The 8,387-nt window shown below is 42.1% G+C and overlaps 2 long non-coding RNA genes across 2 annotated transcripts; both read right to left on the bottom strand.

Annotated features, from left to right (window-relative positions):
- Window positions 1-302: 302 nt before the first annotated feature.
- On the bottom strand, window positions 303-4,135 carry LOC140586379 (uncharacterized). Its single transcript, XR_011988199.1, has 3 exons — window positions 4,105-4,135; window positions 3,790-3,846; window positions 303-390 (listed from the first exon to the last, which is right to left on the bottom strand). It is a non-coding gene; the product is annotated as an uncharacterized lncRNA (long non-coding RNA).
- Window positions 4,136-5,402: 1,267 nt separating this feature from the next.
- LOC140586378 (uncharacterized) lies at window positions 5,403-7,776 on the bottom strand. Its single transcript, XR_011988198.1, has 5 exons — window positions 7,598-7,776; window positions 7,451-7,491; window positions 6,336-6,529; window positions 6,105-6,246; window positions 5,403-5,465 (listed from the first exon to the last, which is right to left on the bottom strand). It is a non-coding gene; the product is annotated as an uncharacterized lncRNA (long non-coding RNA).
- Between the last annotated feature and the right edge of the window lie 611 nt (window positions 7,777-8,387).

Below are 8,387 nucleotides of genomic sequence, written 5' to 3' on the forward strand. Positions count from 1 at the left end.
AAAAGAGGAGATTTGGACACTTCCAATCAGAAGTTCATGAGATACCTCAACTGACATTTAAACTAAATTATAAGGATCCCATGACATCTTCTGTATGAACAAGTGGCTAATGCATGTGTAGCACTTGGAGAACATCTAATGATGGATGATCATGAAAACATGTAGCTGCCAACAGGTTAGGACCAACACATTTACCACCTTGGAAATTTGCGACTAAGAGAGCCCATGCGGCAATCAATCAAACGAGTCAATCAATATATAAACAAGCAAACAAATACGGAGGAACAAAACATAAAACATGCACCTCTGAGTCTCTGATTTCCGATCGGGCACTTATGTGCTCCAGATGTGGTAGTCCCCAGCAGTCATCACTGCACACTGGTAGATCTCCTGTCATACATATCAAACCATGCATGAAAATTATAACCAAATAAGTGTTTCACCACATTTCTGTGATACTGAGCCATCTTATGAAGCATATAACACTTTCTTAGGGTGGCTGACAGTGATGCGCGGGTTGACCCGAAATGAGCGGGTGCCCGCGGTCACCCGCGGTCACCCGCGGTTACGAGTCATCCAAAAATATTTTTAATGATATTCGGGTCGCGGTCGGTCAGGTCGTTTGAAATAAAGATGCCAATTAAACCTTTGTAATTTATGTAGTACTAGACACAATTTTCTATGAAATACATAAGCCTACACTTTATTGGCTAAATTACTGGCGCGAAGATGACGCACAAGCTCAGTCTGCATGTAGAGATGGAGGCGGCAAGAAAAAAGGTAAAGACTGGGGAGTGGAAGCTCCGCAAATACACAAACAGAAAGAGCAAAGTGTGGGAGACATTTGCCGAAATAATGAAAGATGATGACCAAAGTGCTGGCTTTGTCATGTGTACTTCTTGTGATGCTATTTACACATTTGATAGCCACAAAACTGGCACGACCAACATGGCGCGTCACAAGTGCGACCCCGGGAAGCCATCACAGCCGAATAGAGCAGCGTCAGGCCAACCCAGGTCACAAACTATAGATGCCTTTATGCGCCCTGACCACACGAAAATTCCTCTTGGAGTGAAGAGTAAATTTGTGGATTATTGCGTGAACTTTTGTTGCACAGACCTGCGCCCCTTTGATATTGTTTCGGGGGAAGGTTTTAGGAAAGTGGCACAGGGTCTCATCAACATTGGAGCACGTTATGGCTCAGTCGACGCAAATGGAGTGCTTCCTCATAGGCAGACAGTCTGTGATCAAGCTAAAAAACAGGCCACGGTCGAGAAAGAAGCCTTATCCGAGGTTCTGAAGTCAGCGGTGCATGACAATGGAGGGGTTGCAATAACGACTGATATGTGGACTGATGATTTTAACAGAAGGTCCTACACTGTCTTGACGTGCCATTATATCACAGAGGACTGGAAGCTGGCAAGCCGTGTTATGTGCACAGTGGAATTCGATTGCACATTGCCCAAAACGGCAATCAACATCCACGAACAGATTAATGAGCAGCTGTGTTCTTACGGGATCTCATTTGATCAAGTGGTGCTCGTGAGTGACCAGGGCTCTAACATTAAAGCTGCCCTAAAAAATTATCACTGGAAACTATGTGCAGCCCATGTTCTGAACACAATTCTGAAACATACGTTCAGTGGATCTGACATTGAGGAGGTAACAAAGATGATTGACGCGTGCAAGGGCATTGTCAAATATCTTAAAAAAGCTAGTGCAAGCACAGCTCTCCCACATGGCTTAGTCCAAGAGTGTGAGACTCGTTGGAACAGCAAAATTGACATGCTCAAATCTGTGAGCAAGCAATACAGGGAAATTAACGAGCTACTCGAAAGCAGGGGGCAGTTAGAGCGCATGGAAGGCATATATGAAAACACGCTCACAACCGTGATAGATTTCTTGGAGCCTTTCAAGAAAGCATCTGAGGAGTTGCAGGGAGAGGACTACCCGACACTGCATTTAGTGATGCTGTGGTTTTACAATCTGCGCGCACACTGCCAACCAGTCTTTGGAGACCCTGAGTACATGGCTTTGCTCCGTACGCGCGCACTTGCTCAACTCCATCAAAAGTTAATTCTCACAGACACGCACAAAATCGCCCTCTTCCTCTGCCCCCGCTACAAAAGTCTCAAAATGATGACCAAGACTGAAAGGAAAAATCTCCACAAAATCATTGGCAACCTTATATACCCTGTGTCTTTTGAAGCCGCGGACTCTCCTGAGACTTCAAGCACTACAGCACCACAGACATCTACAGGCGAGGGTAAGTGGCTGCGTTATTAATGATGAATGGGATATTTCAGTTTAATGCTGGTAAATGACATTATTGACAAATGCTATTTTACTGTACCTTCCATAGACGTCACTAACGAAAGTCAGAGAGAGAAAAGACTTAGAGTGGACTTCGCTGAATGGGCCGATGATGTCGCTGATGTGGGCTTAACGAACGAATTGAAGCGGTACCTTGCTGCACACTTTACGCTGGATGACTGTGACGAGGACCGGTTGCTTGAATTTTGGGAGAGACAGGCACGCACCTTCCCGAGGCTTCGTGCATTGGCAAGGAGGATTCTCTGCGTTCCAGCATCAAGTGCAGCCAGTGAGCGCACATTCAGCTCCGCAGGTCGTGTCATAGAGGCGAGAAGAAACCGTCTCAACCCAGGGACGGTTGATTCAATATTATTTCTACACAGCGCGAGGAAAGCTAAAAATAAGTAGGCTATTCTTCTGTTTTAGGCCACCAACAGCACCTTATTGCCCTTTTAAGCCCAAGTTAGGCTTACTGTACCTGATTTAGGTTCCTGTGTTAGTTTTATGAATATATTTGTGTAGGCTAAACAATGCAGCCTATTTTATTTATACAAATGCATATTTTGCGTTTATCTTGTATTAGGCTACTTTTTTTTTTTTTAACCAAGTGGCACTTTTTAGCCCATGTTAAGTTTACTGTGTGTTTCAGTTTTCAGTTTTACTTTCATGGGTATTTGTGAACATTTATTTATGGATATTGTAGCCTCAGTCTTTGGTTTAGCCTACCTGTTTTTGTTCGTTTAAAATGCGTTAATAAAGACTTTATTAACATATTCTATGCCTGTATTTTGTGCTTGTGAGAGCTTCAATTGGGCATCCACGTGGCAAAATAGCCTAAGCCTACTAATACAAGTAGGTAATCCTTATTTACCTTTTGAATGTTGAGCGTTATTAATTGTTGAATAAATGCTGATGCGGGACAAAATTCCCGATTTCCCAACACGTTGAACTGAGCAATGCCATTGAATCATTTTAATAGGTTACTTTTAAACGCATATAGCTCAGTAATGTCAGTTTTATGTATTTTCTGAGAGGGGGTGGGATTTTGTTGGGAAAGTCGGGGGAGAGACGCACACTTCGATTAGACTGGATAAACACATGCAGCATCTTAATTAAGAAAATGAAATGAAATAAATGAATAAATCAAGCCTTTATTACATAACACTAGGCTATAAAAAAAAATGCGGGTCAGGAAGCGGGTCGGGTACAATATATATATTTTTTTTTTTGCGGTCCGAGTTGCGGGCGGGTTATTGAAAACGTCGGTCGGGTTCGGGTTGTTTATACATTGACCCGCGCATCACTGGTGGCTGAAGGTTGGTATACATTTAGCTGCAGATCAAGTAGCCACTGCAAACATACATAAGTATACATATTCTAAAAAACATGGATGTGTTAAGGTTTTTATTAAGTTGTACAACCAGGCCCTCAAAAAATATATTGTCTTCATACCAGGGGATGCTGCAGTTCTCATACCATGAGCTGGTGCTGTTGCTGTTGTTTGTGCTTGTTCGGCTGGTGCTTCAGCTGGTGCTGCAAAAAAGCACATTTTAAACCAAATGATTTAGAATGAGTTAATCTGTTGTACTGCATGCATTTCTCATCAACGTTATGCCGTCTAGCATTTCTGACAGATTTGTAAGTTATAGCTTTATGATCTTTCAAATTGCAAAATAAACATGAGGAATCACCTACAATTAAAAGACAAATATAACTTCACGGCACCGTACAGCAAAATTACATAAACATGACATTACCACTAATAATTTAGAATGAGGGTGGAATACATACCCAAAACTGTCTGACCATTGGAATTTAACTGCAGGGCTAGACATAAGCCGCGGCACCGCGGCCAATGGCCGTCGTGCCTTTCAAAATTGGCCGCACGCCTCCTCAAAATTGAAGTACCTTACGGCCAAGATTGGCCTGCCTTTAATGTTTGTCTGGCCGTATGCCCCCTTTTTACCGAAAGTAACGTTCATTACACAAAAGACTTGCGCACGACACGGCCCACTTTACCTCGTCAACAATCGATGCATCTGTACTGAACCCGAACCCAACCTTCGATACGAGAAACGAGGTCGACCCGCACATCTCGTAATTCCCAACTACTGAATGAACCGCAATGAATTCTGGACTAATACGATCATGTGTTCGTCGCATGATTGGCTGGTACCGTATGTATCGTCCAGCCTACTATGGAGCCACAGCAATGAAAATGGTGCATCATCGGGGGTTACGTTTTTGATTGGAAAAGCCATCCGACGGTTTCCGAATAACAGATAGGTGTCCTCTTCGGTAATCATCGTGTAGTTGTCGTCTGTTGCTTATGCTGTCACCATGCCTCGCAAAGATCGAGAACGTAAAAAAAAAAGCAAGCTGAACTCGCGGCTACTGCTGCAAAATGTTGCAAATTATCTACTTTGTTCAGGTAAGTGTCAGATGGTGTTGTAAAAAAACATTTGCCGAGGCAGAGCAGATTTGACTCAGAGAAGTACCAAGCTCTGCTGGGAGGATATAGGACTGGTAGCGTGCAGTGTGCAAAAAACGAACGTCAAGTCAATTGTCATGTACTGTACACTAAAAGAATACGGGTGTTCTGAGCAAACAAATACAAAAATATTGACGGCTCTTTTATTGTTGGATTTTGTTTTTTGAAATAAAGCTATATATATATATATATCTATAAATATATATACTGTATATATTCTGTCTCAAATCGAAGGTCGTATTGCGTAGGTTGTCTAAACTTGGTAATTACAGTAATTGGTAATTAGTGACTCAGTATTGGCCCAATGCCTTTTTGGAAAGTTTCTGCTTTTTTGAAAATAAAAAAATGCATCCTTTATGGAAATAAAATTCCTCCACAAGGCCCGAGGTGTCCTATGAAATTTAAATAAATGAAAAAAACATTTTTTCAAATTAAAATTTTTAATTTGTCAATGACTTCACAAAAAACAATACCACTGCACACTAGCTAATAAATAATTTTGGCCTTGTGCCCAGGCTTAATGGCCTTGTGCCCTAGAAAAAATATGAATAGCCAAGGCCAAAGTGGCTGTGCCCTCCTAAATCCTTATGTCTAGCCCTGTAACTGTATGTCCACTCCTTTGCCCAATCTCTTCTTCATGCTTTCTATAGTTCTTGAATTTCTAGCATTGTTGTAGTGATACAAAATATTTCGCATCAAAAAGACATGCGATGAGGGAGTCATCATGTTGAGAAAATGATTGTTTTTCCTCATTCCAGCAAAGAGCTGTTCAGCACACTGGCTGTTGATCCAACCACGTACTGTAACTCTGGGACCAGTTCCACCTTTCGCAAGACATCCCTGGCATCTTTTGAGTTTGCCTCATTAAATCTATCATAAAGAGCATAATGCTCAGACGATCCAGTTATAGGGTGGCCATTTTCATCAGGAACTGGCTTCTTGGTGACTAGCCATGGCAAGTTCACTTTTATCTGTCCAGTAGGCTCAAGTAACCTACCCCCATGAGGTTTGAAGGGTAATGATTCTGGATCTCTTAGGTTGGTGTGTGTTGCCAACCCTCTCGCAAAATCATATAATACAATGTTTGGAAAATGTTTCAACGACAATAAAAGGTCAGCAAAGTCCTGGGGGCTCTCAGCCCTTATGTTGAACTTAGCACCATACGCCACAGCACAAGGACAGGTGACGAAGGGCCCATCCACCTGTTTAAGGAAACTGTAAATCAGAGTGCAAACATTCTAAGTAATGAAACTAAGAACTGTCTGTAAAAACGGTCCCTCAGTAATAGAACACAACTTACCAGAAGCTCCCCAGATCTGTGAAAACACCTTATCATAACTCGCTCTGTTCTTCATTTCTTGTTGAAGTCTCGTTACCAGGTCCATCCGTGAGCCTTTGGGGTCTATGCCACACTGTCGGCACAGAGCACGCACAGCTTCCATCTATAATGAACATTAGTATAGTTGGTCTAGCGTGGTTCAAAAACACACATCTTTGACAAAACTGACAAAAATTGACTTAAGTTCAGTACCTTGAGCTTAAGAAGTTCATCGGTCAGTCGGTCCTCTGTGAGGTTAAACTCAGATTCCTCCTTTGCACTACAAGCAGAATACACTTTTTTGTATTCAGTGTTGAGTACAACATCCCTGTCTCTTGTGTGAGGACCAATCCACTGAGCCCAATTATGGTAACTGGGATGGACGACAAATGGGTTTGACTTGTTGCCTTTAAATGATGTTAGAAAATATTATTAACATAACAGTACATTATTCCATGTTATACTACGGGACCGTTGAATGCTTGAATCTGATTGGCTGACGAACGTTCTGAGGTGTGCAATTATTTTCAGGGAAACGCACGGCGAACGTAGTTCCAGGCAGCTCTCTTGACCGCATTACAGTTCCATATCACTTCGCATAGTTAACTTTAATAACGGAAATTAGCATACAGTACCTATACAGCACACAGGACTAACAAAAACAACAACATGACAGACGATTTTCCGAAAGTAAATTTTAATATTTACGGTGAATATGAAACTTTCAACAACTGGGCTGCAGCAGTATTAGACAGTCCAGATGAAAAACAACATAAACGGAAGCGGACATCAAAGGCAGCCAGCAACAACAAAAGACATAAAACGATCAGCGAAGAACAGCTAGACATACTCGAGGGAGAAAAACACGAAGAAAACACCAAAAAAACAACAGCTAATGACGTTTTGGAACTAGCAAAAGAGTCGTTGGATGAGATGCGGAAGAAATAATCCTACTCACAATAGCGATTTAAGTAGAAAAACCGGACGAATCCCTTGAAATATATCATCTGATCAATGTCTTGAGGTGTGGCAACCGTAGTATAAGCGGAATAATTGACTCCGGACCGTTGAATTATTAGAAAAATAATGCACACCCGATGTGTGCATTATTCCGCTTCGCGTCGTGGCCGCATCACCACCTCGGGTGTGCATTATTTTTCTAATAATTCAACGGCCCGTCGTCAATTATTCCTTACATAAACAAAGTAAATGCTAGAATACTGTCATCCCACCTAGAACAATGTGCGGACTGTACAGTACTTACTTGGGACCAACCCACGGCTGATCATTTCAAGGGAAACCATCTCCCAGAAATTTTCAACATTTACCTTTCCATCAAAAGTCTGAGATGGTTCCTCAATGCTGCTCACTAAGGAAAGCAAGACTTAAGTAAGCATGTTCCAAACAGTCATAGCTGGATATGTGGTGCTTGAAACAATGTAAGACTAAGAAAATGAATAAATGTGTTCACTTACCAGGCATGCTAAAAACGCCCTTCTTATGAAGGTCCATCACAACAGGTACTGGGTGATAACCGCACGATACACAAGCATATGTGTAACCGAGGTCTGACAGTGCTTCAAAGCTTAAATAAGCCTGCAGGGACCCTTTCCCTGGATGGATAGGTTTTACCAGAGGTCTTCTCCAACACATCCATGGCACTCCCTACTGCCTGATGAGAAATTGATGTATGACATTTAAAGGCTTTACAATATATTATTTTGATAAAGTATTCGTAATTGTTTTAAATGATTAAAACAACAGAACATGGTTCCTACCTGAAGTGTATTGCGTAGAAAATGGCACATGTATATGGACAGAAGTGTGTGGTCATCGAAATTGTGGGCACCATCAGTCCACTCCTGGTATCGATATACCATACCACACCTGTAGCACCATTTTCTGTACACTGAAATTCCTAATGGACACACGCACCAGTAAATGTTACACATTTATCTTTCACCATTTTACACTTTGACATGTCTCTATACTTTGCACAGTACTAAAAGCCAGTGTATGAAATTATCTCAGTAAGCATACAAGTGTGAATTGCTGGGAAGTAGGTGTAGGATCACACATGCACATATCACAGGGCCTAAAATCCAGGTGGCCTGAGACAAGGCCGAGCCTGGTACGAGAGGCACCAAAGGGGGGTTACACACATAAACACACACACACAGATAACCATGGAGGCCAGCACTCCAACTTTTATTGCCCTTGACTTGGCACACAACCCCCCTCCACATACACTCTGCCTTACATCTC

The sequence above is a fragment of the Paramormyrops kingsleyae genome, unplaced genomic scaffold (assembly GCF_048594095.1).
Source record: "Paramormyrops kingsleyae isolate MSU_618 unplaced genomic scaffold, PKINGS_0.4 ups47, whole genome shotgun sequence".
NCBI lineage: Eukaryota > Metazoa > Chordata > Actinopteri > Osteoglossiformes > Mormyridae > Paramormyrops > Paramormyrops kingsleyae.